Source organism: Podarcis melisellensis, assembly GCF_964234715.1.
Source record: "Podarcis melisellensis genome assembly, chromosome: 3".
NCBI classification, from domain to species: Eukaryota; Metazoa; Chordata; class Lepidosauria; order Squamata; family Lacertidae; genus Podarcis; species Podarcis melisellensis.
The window spans coordinates 116,454,938-116,471,778 of record NC_138530.1 but is presented as its reverse complement, the minus strand read 5'-3'; positions in this window follow the sequence as shown (position 1 = coordinate 116,471,778).

The following is a 16,841-nucleotide window of genomic DNA, read 5'->3' as shown; positions in this document are numbered from 1 at the left end:
TACCTGGCACTTAAAATCTAATTCAATTTAAATGAGTAAACTTTAAACATTTGGATTTTTGCTATTTCCCATTGACTTACAATGTCCTCTCTCTGTGTAGCCAAAGCCCCCTGCCCACCATGAAATTTCTGGCTACAGGCCTGGTCTGTTTTTTGTTTACTAAATAATACAGCTGTGATGCTAACTCTCCAATCTCTTCCACAACTCATTGCAATTGTTTGCATTATTACCGCCATCGTAATGCAGCCAAACACAAAGCAGATGTAACGTCAAATGCACTGCGTCATCACACACAGTGTGCTGGAACAACTGAACCACAGTTCCCAAGACACAGAGTGATAATATGCCTGAACTCTTGGGAGAACACTATGCCAAGCAATTGAGTCGGTCAAAAAGGAATAGTATGTTGTGGGCCTCATACTAGATGTCTGTCTGAACCCACATGCATGTCCATCACATATGCGACTCAGCATACAGCTCCAAGACAAATGGAACCAGGACATGTGTTCATGAAAAATGTGTTCATACCTATAACTTGTATGCCTAATAAAGAACTTTTTAGAAAAAGATTGGTTTATTACATGGAAATGAAAAGACACTGTGTATATGGATGATGCTTCAGACAACAAGGTTACAAATATGCAGGCAGCAAATAACCACTAAATACATACACTCACATCTTAGTTTTAAAGAATAAAGAAACCCTAGCTATCTTCTAAACCTAGAGCAGTGTTTCCCAACCTTTTTTGGGCAAAGGCACACTTGTTTCATGAAAAAAATCTCGAGGCACACCACCATGCCAGATGGGGAAAGGTCACTTTTTACTTATGTAAAAATAAATAAAAAAATAGTAACAGCATAGAAGGTAATGGTTATCTCTTTGATGTCTGATGGGAGGGCATTCCACAGGGCGGGCGCCACTACTGAGAAGGCCCTCTGCCTGGTTCCCTGTAACCTCACTTTTCACAGTGAGGGAATTGCCAGAAGGCCCTTGGCACTGGATCTCAGTGTCTGGGCTGAACGGTGGTGGCGGAGACGCTACTTCAGGTATACTGGACCGAAACCGCTTAGGGCTTTAAAGGTCAGCACCAACACTTTGAATTGTGCTCGGAAAGGTACTGGGAGCCAATGTAGGTCTTTCAAGACTGTCGTTACGTGGTCTCGGCGGCAGGTAGCAGCGCTCACAGCTTACGGACTGCACCGTGTAACAGGTGTCTGGCCCAGCAGCCTAAGGCGGACAAGCCACTGAAACAGGCATTCAGAATCCATTCATTTCATAAAACCTGCAGGGCTCAATCTCTGTGTTTGTGTATGTGTGTGTTTCTGTTTTGCCCAAGGGTCTGGGGGTGGGAGAGAGCTCTTTAGCATGATGCTTTTAAAACAATTAAATTATCAACAAACAAACCTGATGATACGAATAGCAACGTCAGGTGCTACCGGGGGGGGGGGGGAGGGGGCCTACTCAGAAGTAAATACTGCGTCCAGGCGCAATTAGCGCTGATTTAAGGTGCACCAAGACTGCCTAAAAACCTCACCAAAGATATGCAACAAAGCGCTTCATTGCAGAGGGGAGAGTTTGTGCACCGTGGAGGCTGGAGGGCTTCTATTCTACATGCGGGGGTTGGGGGGGCGAGGAAAATGTGCTCCGTGGGGGGGCGGGGAAGGCAAGAAAAGGAGCTGAGCTCTAACTATAGGCTCCCACGCTTGAGCACGCCCGACTCGGTGGGGCGGACCACCCTCTCTCCTGGAGGAGGAGGAGGAAGAGGAGGAGGAGGAGATTCCCATCCACGGCGTGGCCTCCCGCGCTCCTGAACGGGAAATCTCTGCAGCCCAAGACTCTCCGCGAGGCAGCTCCTCCCTTCCTGCCTTGAGCCGCCGCCAGCCGCGCCCCCCTCCCCAGTTATCTGCTGCCTGCCAAGCCCCGCCCCTCTTCATTGTCCTCCCCTTCTGTTTATTCCCCTTCCTCCATCCCTCGCTTTTTTCCCTCTCTTTCCTTTTTTTAAAAAAATATTTTCTCTTCCCCTTCTTTTTTCCCACCCTTTCTTTTTTCTCTTTCTCCCCCCCCCCCGCCCTCCTGGGTTAAAGGATTTGAGCAATGGGTCTGGAGGTGCGTCGGAGGATTAGCCCGACTCGCCCGCCTCCCTCCCACGGCACACTAGGCAACGTCCGGCGGCACACTAGTGTGCCGCGGAACACCGGTTGGGAAACACTGACCTAGAGAGTGAGCACAGCAATCTGTCACAGACTCATGCTAAATGGAAGAAAAATAGGAGTGAGGTATACCTGATCTTGGAGCAAGGGATTTGAGACCTGTGCCTTCTGAAAGAGTTGAGTTCTCCCCTTATCTTATACCAGCAAGATATACATCTCTCATATGTTTTTTTGGTTTGTGGTACCCAGCAAATTTTAAGGTTGATCCTTGTGATTGTTGAGGAGCAAAGATGAGGACCTGATGGATTTGTGAGCTAACCATTGACAATTTGGGGTTCAACTATGCTTTGACTCTGCTGTTGATCAAATATTGTTCGGCACCATCTACAAAATTACCTGGTATGAGTTCTTAAAAGAGTTTTGTGCTTAAACTAGTGCATGGACTGTTAATGATTCCACTTTGGTTTGCGAAGAAGAACTGATGCAGATTAGCACAGATTTTGGAAAAGAGAGTGGTTCTTAGAAAGTGCCATATTTTTCATGAGTTCTTTGGGCCATAGAAATATATTGTCACTCATCTCTAAAGGCTTCTCCTTTGAAGATCTGCCATCAGTTAACAGTGAGAATAGAAATCTGGATGCTTCCATCCTCAGTGCCACCAGTAGAAACAGATCGACAGATCAGGCATTCAGGATCATGACAAATGGGCTGCTTTGCCAGTTTGTTTCACTGAGATTGTTTCCTGCTGGGACGATATGCTCTCACACTTGTTAAATTGGCACTTGACCATGTTCTGGGTTCTGCCTTGAATGTGGCACATCTGTTGTAGCCACACAAATGTATGCTGCTGGCTCAAAGTGCCACGTGATAAAGTGTCCTATTTTATGGAATTTTTCCAGGCTTTGTGCACCCTTGGGTATACAGCTTAGCAATTCCGCAGTCTTGCTTACACTTGATGAGCCAGGCTGCCATTAGAAAGCTTGCCTCTCCCCCCCCCCCCCGCTTTTCAGAAGGCAAACACACACACACACTTCCATATCACTGAATGACCAGAACACACGGCTTTGTCGGATGGCTGACAAGTCGTTCCTCAAGACATATTGGGTCTTGGTGCTCTCTAAATACACTAACGCTGCAATGCATTCTCAGGCTAAGTGTTTGTTAACAACAGAAACTGTACAAGAAGAAAATAACCTTCTAAATTACCACTATGACACTAAAAGTACTTTCCTTAAGTGGTCTAAGAAAATGACAGTCAGGTCCCAAGCACTTCATTTTTATTTGTGCTACTGACTGTGTGTGAAAACCTTGGGAGGCCCCCTGCCAATTATTATCGGCTAGAGGAAGGTGTGGGGTGTTAGGGGAGGGGTAATACTTCTGGTGGGGGACATGACATGCTCCTTTGGGGGTAGTTTGTTCACCTTGGTCCCCAGCCTGCCCTCAGCTCTCACCTTTGGCTCCTAGAAGCAATGTGGAAGAAAGTCGCTTCTGGGGCCCCTCTGAGATCAGGGGCCCTTAAGCTTAAGCTTCATTAATTTCATTGTAGATCCACCCCTGTTCCCAATGTCTGGGTGAAAATCATTAGCATGGGAGGCGGCTCTTAGTTAAAATGTTTCTTAAATCAATCCAAACATGTTTGTTCCTTTTGCTTCAATTTGGCCTTCTCGCCATAGAGCTCTATGGTTCTGAGACACTTCAGATGTTACAACGAAGCAAAGAAAGTGGACTTCTGCCTTTTCCTGTCCTGCAGAAACAACTGAAGTGGAACTCTCTGATCATACATATCTTGTTTGGGGCTCTCAGATTCACCAGGGGTGAGAATCACGTGCTCCCAGTTTGCTCAGCAACACAGGACTCCCTTGCGCATCGGCTCGGCATTTCTGCTTTAACATTTGAACTTGCTCAGAGTTTATGTGCCTTTCATTCTATACCCTTTTTAAGGGTTAAGAAGAGCACTTTGCTGTTTGTGTGACACATTTAGAGAGCACAGCTGTTAGGTGGACAGGAGGACACCAAATTCTATTGACATGAATCACCGTAATGGTGCTAGCTAAATATAGCAGTATCTTGGGGTAGCCTACTTCTGTTTTCTGTTATAATGACTATGGCATTTGATAAATGGAAGTATTTAAACTGTTTTTTTAAGGATCAGGTTTCATCTGTCACCTCACAGTCTGTGCACTAGGACTTTTTTTTAAAAGGGTAATCAAATAGGTTTTCATTTAATCACTGGGCCTACGCTGTACATTTGAACGAATACGTAACTGTAGCATTTCTTGTCGACACAGCTGCAGCCCTGTATGTGCAGTCCAATAATAAATATATATATATATGGAATCTTGTCATTATAGACCGATCCACAATCTAACAAGTCTGTTTAACCCAACCTAGTCAAAGTGACTGTGATAAAGGGTCACAGTATCAGCTATGGATGTGCAAACATTTCTGCAAAATATTAATTGCAGTCCCCATAGATACTCCAGATCCCATGGAGTGTCTCCATGCTAGTACAGGTGGTTGCCAGGAATGCGCCCTGCTACGGTATTCAGACTGCGCAGTATCAACCCATGTAGACATTCCCCCCTCACCCCCATGCACATTCACTGAATGCCCGAATGGAGCCTGCGGGCACATGGCATACAGTTGTCCACATGAAGGCCTGTTGTCATCCTAAGTGCATTCATTGAATCTGTGATCTGAGCACTTAAGCAGGTTTATCTTTTGATGAAGCGTGGTGTGTACTGTAACTCTAATAAATAAAATGATAAACTAAGCAGGGCTCATAGGGGGTTCCTGGAGTGAACCATTTTCAAACTTTAAACACCCTGTGCTGTGTTTTGTAGTGGCTTCTGTAGTGGCAAAGCCAAGGAATTATTTCCACTGCAGAACTATCCCTTCCTCTCCTCTCCTCTCCTCTCCTCTCCTCTCCTCTTCTACTCTGGAAGGTCTCCCAGCCCTCTGGAGAAGTTTTGAGGGTGCACAGGGGGATCCCAAGGAGAAGAGAGGAATAGGGAGATCCATTGCACAGGTGGAAGTCTGTTGGGCAAGCAGCAACACGTTGGTGGCAGCCATGGTATCTTAGACGGGGAGAAGTTCAAACAGGACAGGGGACACTTTCCTGTCAAATAAGGATGGTCACATTTTTCTAGGGACAGGTGGCAACACAACCTATTCCACACTGCCTGTGGGTGCACACCTAATGCCTTCTGTATGTACACTAGCTGGGTTAAACTCAAATCTAGGTGGAACATCAGCAGCAGAGCTGAAGCATCAGTAGGATGCCCCTGGACCTTCTGTGGTTCCTATGCAACTCCTTCCTCTTCAATATTTCATTTTATGAACATAGCAAAGGGATAGCCAATATTGTGCCCTCTCGATGTTGTTGGACTCCAGTTCCCATCAGTCCAAGCCAGCCTGGGCAGTGGTCAGGGATGATAGGAATTGCAGTCCATCTGGAGGTCTCACTTTGGTGACCCGTGACTCAGAGTGTGTCCCATCTCCTCTGGCTCCTGCTTCCATAGCTGTCAACTTACAGATTTGAAAATAAGGGGCCAGCAACCAAAATAAGGGACCTGCAGCCTCACCTGTTCCAGGCACTCCAGTCTTCCTGTCCTCCTGCAGTCTGGTCAAACTCATGCTGGTAGCTTCAAGAACACTGTCCAACCAACTTTGTAACCAGAGGTTCAACTGAATAGAATCTGAATCACATGCACCACAAGGCATATGCAGCCTCAACTTAAGATGGCTCCCCGGCCTGGTTTTGCACTGCAAAGTTTGCAGCAGCACGTGCAACAAAATGGCGTCCAGCATTCAATCCCCCCTCAGCTTGCATTAACTAGCCACACACAAGGCATGCAAGCTCCCCCCCCCCAGTCGTTCTTAGACTTCTTATTGGGTGAGCAACACAGCCAAGTAACACAGTTGGAGCCTCCCTCCTCCCTGGCCAGCAGGGAGGGAGGGAGAGGAGCTGCTTCCTTTGAAATTTAAGTGACATCATTTAAGGGACATTTATGGGACATCCATCAATAATGGGACATGGTGCTGGAATAAGGGACTGTCCCTTCAAATAAGGGACACTTGACAGCTATGCCTGCTTCCCTTCTTTGAGTCCCAGCAGCCTCTCCTGAAAAGCAGCCTGTTGTTAGTGACTTTATTTGCTGTCACTGAAGTGATGCTGAAATAGCCCTTCTAAGCTTCTTTCTGCAGGATGGAGTGTTAAACATGGAAGCTGCCAGAGGAAGAGCAAATCATGGCTCCTCCAAAGTATTCACTTGCTATGTGGGATAGAAAGTGCCACCTCCCACTAGGTTTTTTGACTCCCCCCCCATTCACTTATTACCACTGACTGTCATGTAGCCATGTGGCACCTGGAATCTGGGGGGTATGAGGCTATTGAGGCTGGGCAGCATTCCTGGTAGCACAGAGCATCCCAGGCCCTCCCTAGGTGACCCCACTGCCTCCACTGGGATGCTATTAGATGTCAACTGATCCCTGCTCCTCTCCTACTAAATTCCTTCACAGTATCCCTCACTGATATTGTACCACAATGAAACCAAATCATTTCAAGGGTAGAAAATGCTTTTGGAGTGTCCACATGCTTTATTGTCTGTCTTTATTTATTTTCCGTCTTACCTATCTTCCACAAACAGGTATTAGCTTCCCTCTTCTCCACTCATGGCAGAATGTGAAAAGATCAAAGCAGTTCTTGCTTTGCAACCTGACCAACACTGCAGATTCTCTTCTGTAAGGGGAAAGAAAACATGCCTCCCAGTTCCCTTTCAGGCAATACCAGAAACTAGAAGCAAACATGTATGGATTGATTTAAGAAACATTTCAACTAAGGACTGCTTCCATGCTAGTGATTTTCACTCAGACACTGGGAACAGGGGCGGATCTACTATGAAACTAATGAAGTTTAAACTTTGGGCCCCCTAATCCCAGAGGGCCCCCAGAAATGATTTTTGTCTGCATTGCTTAAATTTTTTGTGTCTAGTAGACCCATTTTGACTGTCATGACTCAGAAATATAGTGATTCACAGCAGTGAGATTTGGTGGGCAGTGGGCTGTACTAAGGGACTCTGGCAGCTGCCCAAGGATGCCATTTACTCTTAAGGAGCTAAGAGCCTTCTGCATCAGGCCAAGGGCCCATCTTGTCCAGCACCCACTTCTCACAGGGGCCCATCAGACGCCCATGGGAAACTCGCAAGTAGGACCCAAGCACCCTCCTCGCCTAAAGTTTTCAGGAGATTCAGGTATTCATGCTGCCTGATTTTTTTATCTACTGCTTTTTGTATTTTTACTATTGCTATGATAATTGCTTTTGTTTCTGATGTTTTTGATCTGTTTTATATTTGTTTTATTGTTCTCTTTTGTAGGCTATCTTGAAAATCCAGATTAATAAAATTATGTTGTTGTTTTTATTATTATAAAAAAGCATACAGCCTCTAGCTATGAAGGGAGAGCAGAGGCATCATGGTTAGTGGCCTTTGATAGTCTTGTCGCCCTTGAATCTGTCCAATCCTCTTTTAGAGCCCTCCAACTTGGTGGCCCTCACTGCCTCCTGTGGGAGGGAGTTCCATAGTTTAAATATGTGCTGAGTGAAGAAGTCCCCTTTTTGTCTGCCCTGAAGCTTCCCACATTCAGCTTCATATTGGATGTCCAAGAGTTCCAGTGCTATGCAAGATGGAGGAAAAACTTTTGTCTATCCACTTTCCTCATGCTATGCATAATTTTATAAACTTCTATCATGTCACATTTTGTTTTCATTAAACTCAAAAGCCTCTAATGCTGCAACCTTTCCTTGTAAGGGAGTCATTCCAATCCCTTGATCATCCTGCTTGCCCTTTTCTGATGCAGCAACATTGAACCACTTTCAGAGGAGGCTGCCTGCTGCATCTCTTCATGAGTTTCCGATCTGGGCTTTCCTTTTTCTAGTCAGGAGGCGCATTCAGATTTACTATATTATAGAAGGGCACAGGAGAGGGTATTATTATTTATTATTGAGTCAATTTATATCCTACCCTTGCACCCAAAGGAGCCCGGGGCAGCATACCATGGGCTCCATTTCATATGAATAATTCTTACATTAGGCATTCTAAAAGCAAACTTTTTGGAGTGTAAGAATGAAGCAGGCATTCAATTTTAACTTAGAAAAAGTCTCTCGGCTATCATACTCTTGGGAAACAGTGAACTAGTAACTAGTACATATAGCACACACATTGGAGCACAGAAAGGGGTACAGAATGTTGCTACTAATTCTTCAATAATCTTATCACCAGTATTTTCTATTTACAGGGATTCTTTGTGCATTATACTTGATTTTATTCAGCTTAGCCCCCTCCCTCTTTGGCCCCCTCCGAGACGGTATACTTTATGACACCTCTTGAAATCCCACAACAATTGTAGCGTCTTTGATTTGACATGTAAATAAAAACAGCTCCATTTGGTACCAACGGGAGCCTTTGAAAGATAAATTAGAATTCCTTGTCCTAATTTTCCCGTTGACAAGTCTTAAAGGCAAAGTTAAGACAAAATTCTTGAGCCAGCAAGCTTGCTTCTACAAGTACAAAGGAATTTAAACAGTGGCCTGAGGAAGAAATGGATTTAACTGTCAGTCACATGGAAGGAATTTGGGAAAGGAATACTGATGCTTTGTCAAATGGTAAGATTCAAGTGTAGTGACATGTCACTGACCCTGGTGCCAAGCACCTTGAGATGAATAGCGAATAGGCTTACAGCCTGCGCAGCTGCTAAAAGGTGTTCACAGCCCTGGTTTTAATTACATGTATTTATACAGTTTAAAAAGTCCTAAGTGCATTATAGCCTGTAGTGCGCAACAATTTTGAGCATTTATGAGATTCAAGCAATTAAGAGTCTAAACTTTCAAATGTTTCCAGATGGCACACTGATTAACAATTGTATGAATTTAATATTTGTTTAAATGCACTGTGCTGTAAAAAATATTTCTTAATAGTAGCTGAACGTATTTGCCGCAAATCTTCACAGACAGTAACTTGTCTCATCGCCTGGAGAGGTGGAAATCTCATTAGCTGATTATACAGATCAAAAGCAGTGGAAGAGCAAAGTAAAAAGACTTCTTTAAAAAGTCTCTGTTTTCTCAGTAAATTATTCTGTCTTCTCATTGGCCTGTGTCCCCTCCTAATTCCAAACTTGCCAGCTTGCAGCAAATACCTAAGTGGATGTTACAAGATACACTGCTGCTCTTTGTTGCTTCCAGTTTCTTTTCTGTAGCATCAAGTTTATTCATCTTGTCATGTGACGTCTCCACTTTGCACATTTCCTGCCGCCAACAGCCAATGAAATGTTGGGGAAATCCATAGCACAAAGACTTGTGTCCATTGCTGTGTGAAATTCACTGTCACGAGAGGAGAAGTTCGCAGCATTGGTGGCTCCATGTTTCTTTGTCCTTTAATTTCATGAATGCACATTGCAAAAAGCTATGATTTTCCAGTGTCTGTGAGTTCAAATAAATAGTAAAAGGTGTCCACTTCCCCATTTCCCCATAGCTGCCCAGAATGGCTGGGACAATGCAGAGAGATGGGCAGGGTATAAATAATAAAATTATTCTTATTATTGAACATGTTGAGATATTCATCTCAGCAATTGACATGACTTTAATTAAACATTTCACAACAGTGTGGCTGAGTCTGACTTCGAGTGATATGGCCTGACAATTGTAACTGTATTGCAGAAGATTCAATATTAAATTCACCACCTGGTAATGGTGATGAACATCCAAAATATTTTAAAAGCAAGACTAGTGCAAATTACTTATAAGTAAAATTATAGTTTCAGCTGCCAATCCCCATGCCATCAATGAATGCTCACTCCTCTGACAGTGGGCGCTCTTTGCAGGACTGCGCACAACACCCCTGGGCCTCGTGTGTCTTAACAGCCGGTTGTGCTGGTCCGCCTCTCTGATGCCACAGCAGTTGGGGGTTCCCGCCAAACCTCAATTTAAATTATCCAATCGGTGGCATTGGTGGAGGTGGGGAATTCTTTACTTTATCTTTCCTAAATGGAGGGGGGGTGAAGTGGTGACTAATCCCCCCCACACACAGCGGATTCCAGGGTTCCCCATTAAAGCGGTTTGTAAAATGGGAGTCACTGGCCATACACTGAAAGGTTGTCAGTGAGCTCCCCTGCAATGTGAGATAAAGGGGGTGGGCTGCCTGTGTACACAAATGTCTTGCAGTGCCCCCACCCTGGATCTGATTAACCCTGATGAGCCTCAGTCCCCTGGCTGGGGGGCCGGGAAGGATACACGCCCAATGCCTGAGCCAAGGTCTTTCCTAAAGAGTTAATAAAGTTGTGGCCAATTTAATCCCATAATATGTTGTCATGAGTTATTCTTTTCTCCTGGTGGTCTCTCGGGGGTTGGGGGGTCTCCGCCTGGGCATGCAAACATTCCACTGCACTCAGCTGGACCAAACCTGCCCCACTTCAACATCCTTATGCTATGGTGACTGAGGGCTTCTCCACACTTGGCTTTCCTCTGGTTCTTCCAGGCAAGGTCCATGCTTTAAAGCTCTGTCCCCGAGTGCCCTTTTTTTGTTCCAGAGCTTTCCCCACAAAAACCCACTCTGTAATGTCCAGTCGGAGCAAACCTTAATCCACAGAAAACCCAAATTGGTGTTTGCTCTGAGTGCTAAAGAGTGGGTTTTTGTGGGGAAAACTCTGGGGCAAAACAAAACAAAACAATGCTCAGACATGGAGCCTCTAAGGGTGGATTTGTGCCTGGGAAGAGCAGGGTACCCAACACTTCGCTGTTACCATCTAGGAAAGAGCCAAGAGCTCTGCTCTGACCACTTCTCATAATACCTCTCCTTTGCTATTTTTGGAGATAATGCTATTTCTGTTCTATAGACTACAGAAAACTCTTGTGTGCAGAGATACCTTTAGGATGGACAAATGAACCATGAGTAGAACCAAGTGTTAAAACCCGATACCAAGAAAAATTACAGCTCTGTGTCACCTAAACTCACCTTTGAAAGAGTAATAACAATACTTGTACATCACGAACGCGGAGGTCTTTAAAAAGCGTGGGTGATATTTGAATCTTTTCTTTGTTATTTTCTAACCATCTCCTTACCTTTCAGCTTGTTAAGAGTTTTGCTTTTGGGGCAGTCAGCACAGAAGGGTGAGCTTGTTAGTTTTATTACCTTTCACTTAGGAAATAGCATAAAGATGGAATGATAGATCAGGGCCTCTTTTCCTGCAGTGTCAATTATTTATACGGAATAAAATCTGTCTAGTAAAATGAAATTGCTTCATTCCTAAAGGGCACAAGATAAAGTTTTTCTTTCATGGGGTGGGTGTGGGTGAAGAGTTCCTTATGAAAAATGTCATAAATATTTAAATGTAAATAATAAAATCTTTTACATGCATTAAATAAACATGAGTTGGATATTACATGCGCTACAGCCAGGGTGGTAAACTTGGCAAAGTTGGTTTCAAACATCACATCAGCTGCAGCCTCAGTTTGGGCTTAATTGCTCCCAGAGTTAATAAGTGTTCAGCCTTTGCATCTATTTGCAGTTCCACACTAGCCTCTTGAATATGGGAAGTCATAATGAAAACAAGAGAGAAGCCCTGAGCATGTACAGAGTACTGTACATTTCTGGATGTGATCCATTGCTGCTGGAAGATAAGCAGTGTTGCCAGTCTCTCTTCATGTGGCAACTCTGCAAACAGCAGTGGCAGAAAGCTACTAGTGAGCTGCTGTCCTTCCAGTGAATTCATAGAACAGCCAGGGAAATAAAGATCAGAAAACGGGGAGGGGGAGGTGAAATGGCCGTGGCACAATATTTGAAATCTCTTGCTGCAAATTACAGATTGCCGTAGCAGGATGCACATAGAGGCATGCAAGAATTTCCACACCCTCGCTAGTTAAAACAGATGGAATCTAACTAAATGCAGGCTATGTTTAGATGGTGAGTGGAGTATGAGCAACACTGCCCTATTCAGCCCCATCACACACAATGGACTCATGAGCAGAAGAGGGCAAAGGGCACAGATTCCAAGCATGTGTGAGCCTGAAGGGCGAATGCCATTAATATGGACTGTGAGCAGGGAAACTCATGGTGCTATAATCCCAATCCAAGCAGTGACTTTTCCTAAACATTGCAGTCAGCAGGGTGGTCTGTGATGACATTCCTTCTGTCCTGGCTCTTATGTCTAGATTAGTTTATGGGTTTATTTGGGAACCCAGAGCATCATGAATTTCCCTGTTCTCAGTCCATTTTAATAATATTTATAAATGATGTATCATGTAGACAAGCTCAGAAGAATTTCTGCTTCTCACTCTTAGATAGCCATCTACTGCATAGGAATAAGCATCTACAATGGAGCATCATTTGGGCAAATGAAGGAAAGGAAATAAGTGATACCACAACCTTGCAGGCCCCATAAGGGGTGAAATATGTAATCCAGTCAACCAACTAGCCAATAAAGTGGTTTAAAGTGCTCTTGAGAATATTGCTAGTAATATTAACACAGTTACAGATAGGTAGCCGTGTTGGTCTGCCATAGTCAAAACAAAAAAATTTCCTTCCAGTACACCTTAAAGACCAACTAAGTCAGTTCTTGGTATGAGCTTTCGTGTGCATGCACACTTCTTCCGATACCTTGTATCTGAATATTAACACAGTTATGGATTCTAACCATCACCTCTTATTTTTTCCCCCTACCTTCTTTGTGTGTGGACCTTATGATTTTCAAGTACCGTATTTTTCACTCTATAAGACACACCAGACCACAAGACGCACCTAGTTTTTGGAGGAGGAAAACAAGAAAAAAAAAATCTGAATCTCAGAAGCCAGAACAGCAAGAGGGATCGCTGCGCAGTGAAAGCAGCAATCCCTCTTGTTGTTCTGGCTTCTGGGATAGCTGCGCAGCCTGCATTCGCTCCATAAGACGCACACACATTTCCCCTTACTTTTTAGGAGGGAAAAAGTGAGTCTTATAGAGCAAAAAATATGGTAACGTCCTATTGGATTGAACTATATCTTCTTATAATGTTTGTGTTGCTTTCCCAGTTTGCAAGCATTTGTCCAAAACACAGGTGGAAGTTTGAGAGCTATTGAATACTATCCCTGCTCCCCTAATGCGTCATAATGAAACACCTGTGCTAAATAATGTTTTGCTGATCCTCTGTGAAAATCTGCACGAGTGCTCAATAGCCCATAACATTCTCCATCTCTTACTAGGGCAGGTGGTCTCATGCTTGAATACAGACATGTCAATTAAAAGGGGGGGGGGCAAAGCAATGAGATAGCACTTCAATGCTTCTTCTTAGAAACAATGTGTTAAACAGTTTTATACCTGGATTTTTAACCACCTGAGAACTTATATGAAAGGACCAATTTTGAGATTTTGCAAATCATTGAGGTCTGAATGAAATGCCTAATTGAGTTTCAAAGAAATACATACATTAAAAACAGAGGCATTTGCAGTTTTCATGATTTTTTTTTGAGATGTATAATGTATATTAATTGGTTGAAATGTTTCTTTTTGTAATTTGATTTTAAAATACTATAAATGAACCAGTTTACCAATGCTATCTGTATATCATTGTGAAAGGACTTCATACTCTCATTTGAGATCTCTTCAATAAACAGCTCTTTCAAGAAAGAAAGACAGATATTTCTTGATCTCCTGTTTTCTGTGTACTTCCACAGCTTACAAGTTACTCAACCGTCATCATCATCAACAACAACCCAACTATGGATTGATTAATTAATTAATTAATTATTGCTTGCTTGCTTACTTACTTAATTAATTCCTGCTCTTTCTTGCTCTTTCCCAGTGTTTCAGTAAGTGCCAGGAAAGGCGTCTGCCCTGAGCAGGTCTTTAAGGAGCATAAAGAGCAGAAATGCTAACATTAAAAAATCAAAACTAAAGAAAATTTGTCTCAGGCCTATTTGTAATGAACATAGAATCACAGAACTGTAGAACTGGAAGGGACTCTGAGGGTCATCTAGTCCAACCCCAATCTAGTGCAATGCAGGAATCTCAGCTAAAGCATCCATGACAGGTGGCCATCTGACCTCTGCTTCAAAATCTCCAATGAGGTTTCTATATTCCAATTTCTCACAACTGGATGTTGTGAGAATAATACTATTGGATGGCCTTAATTCTGCACAAAGTCTGCAACAGTCCTTAAAGCATCACATTTTGTTCTCATGTTACATTTTCCCCACTGAGTAAGTATTTACACAAAACATTTAAAATGTCAGCGAAAGCATGTGCTAATATTAAATGCAGCTTACGCTTATTTCAAGTTAATCATTGCCAATATGAATGCCAGATAGGAATAGTGCTTTATTAAACATTAGCTCAGAGAGGAAGGCTCTGCAGTGAAAGGGAACATTGTTTTCTTGCTTAAAAGCAAATCATCAGAGTCTACGGCTGTAGTCAGAAGCTATTGTGTACACAGCTACATGCAAGTGCCATTATTAGTCAACAGAAGAACACATTGGAAGATCAACTTGCATTCCTTCAAGGTGCTAAAGTCAAGTGCAATCTCTTTAGCTGCGGCACAAGTGATGGGTGAGGTTCTGACATGCATTGTCTCAACCTCTCGGTGAGAAGAGACAGACTGGCTGTAACAGCTGTATGGCACAAGATGAGAAAAGCATCTGCAACCCAGAAACTAATTCCAAAGGAAAGACTCTTTCATGCATACTCTGTGGGAAGAAAATGATATACATAAAGAGCCACAACAGTATTTGGCTCTCACTTATATTAATAGAAAATTTCAGTTATTGAAACACATGAGAGTTCCCTTCTCTATATAAAATGTTGGCCAGAGCAGAGAAAGCAGGATCCCCTAGCCGTGTTAGGGAGCAGGATATTTGGGGCTCTCTTGCTCCATGTGCTGGCCATCAATGAGACCTTGTGGCACCTTGGAAATGCAGCGTCTGCCTAGAGAATTCACTTCTCTGAACGTATGTGGTGGAGAGACTGATTGGAGTTTGGGCTTTGCTTATTGAAGTATTTGTAAACTACTGAATATTTTTAAAATCTCTAAGTGGTGTACAAAACATTAAAAAAATTAAACCTAAAACCAATGACACAATAATTAAAAAATAACAGAAAAGAGATAAGACAGGCATCTGAACATGAGGATGAACTCATGGCCAGTGAAATAAAGTTCTGGCAACACTACCTCGTCTCACTGTAGAACTAAAATGCCTTTGTTTGCTCATTTTCTTCATCATTGGCCAATTGATTATGTCGGACTACAACCACTACGGTTGTGCACACCCTGCCCCTGCCATCCAATCTGATCGAGGGTCCAATTTGGAATTTTGGATGGGCCCCAATCTGACCTGGGCTGATCTGGGCTGACCCAAGAGATGCAGGCCGAAAATCAATTCATTCAGGGTCCAGCCTTAATGTTTAAGGTTGTTCAACAGTGGAACAGTCTCCATTAGAAGGTGGTGGACTCTCCTTCCTTGAAGGTTTTTTAAGAGATGCTGCTTCTCCTTCCCAGTGTCCCAACTGCACCACAGAGAGTGGAACTGATCATCGTGCTCACCTGCCAGTGAGTGGAGAGTTCAGGCTTTCTGGGTGTTGCTTTCCCCGTGTGTGTGTTGCAGCCCCTGCAAAGGCTGCCCACTTCTCCTCCCCTCTCCCCACTGCCTGATCACTCTGCCTGGGATCCTTCTCATTGGACTGTGTGGTTAGGGCCCTTCTTTCTGGACTGGAAGGCTAAGAGTTCTAGACCTACGTCTCCCTTTCCCCATCCTATTGTTGCTTCATCCTCAAAGCATTTTAAGAAAGCAGAGACATCACCTTGCCAACAAAGGTCCATATAGTTAAAGCTATGGTTTTCCCAGTAGTGATGTATGGAAGTGAGAGCTGGACCATAAAGAAGGCTGATCACTGAAGAATTGATGCTTTTGAATTATGGTGCTGGAGGAGACTCTTGAGAGTCCCATGGACTGCAAGGAGATCAAACCTATCCATTCTGAAGGAAATCAGCCCTGAGTGCTCACTGGAAGGACAGATCCTGAAGCTGAAGCTCCAATACTTTGGCCACCTCATGAGAAGAGAAGACTCCCTGGAAAAGATCCTGATGTTGGGAAAGATGGAGGGCACAAGGAGAAGGGGACGGCAGAGGACGAGATGGTTGGACAGTGTTCTCGAAGCTACCAGCATGAGTTTGACCAAACTGCGGGAGGCAGTGGAAGACAGGAGTGCCTGGTGTGCTCTGGTCCATGAGGTCATGAAGAGTCGGACATGACTAAACCACTAAACAACAACAACAAGAGGTCACATTTTCAGCTCCGCAAGGTGTGACTCAAATCCACATCTCACATTTTCATTGCCTAGCCCTTTCCCATGAAGCTTCCTGATAGCTCCACAACATTGCTTCCCTTCTTTCCTTTGGGACTCTTTGGATAGGGTCACTGCTGCTCTTCTCTTCCCAAGAGCATCCTTCTGCTTTTTGTGAAGGAGAATTGGACTGCAGACTGGGCTGGGTGACACCATCATTGCCTTCCTCCTGCTGCCATGTGTTGATTGGCGGCTTTCATGCATGGGTGTAATGTGGGGGCATCACTGGTGATGAGTGAGTGTTGGCAGAGTCACCTGGGAGGTTGTGGGAATGGCTGCCAATGTTGCTGCATATTCTTTCTGTTGTGCTGTTGTTTTTGCTGTTTGGG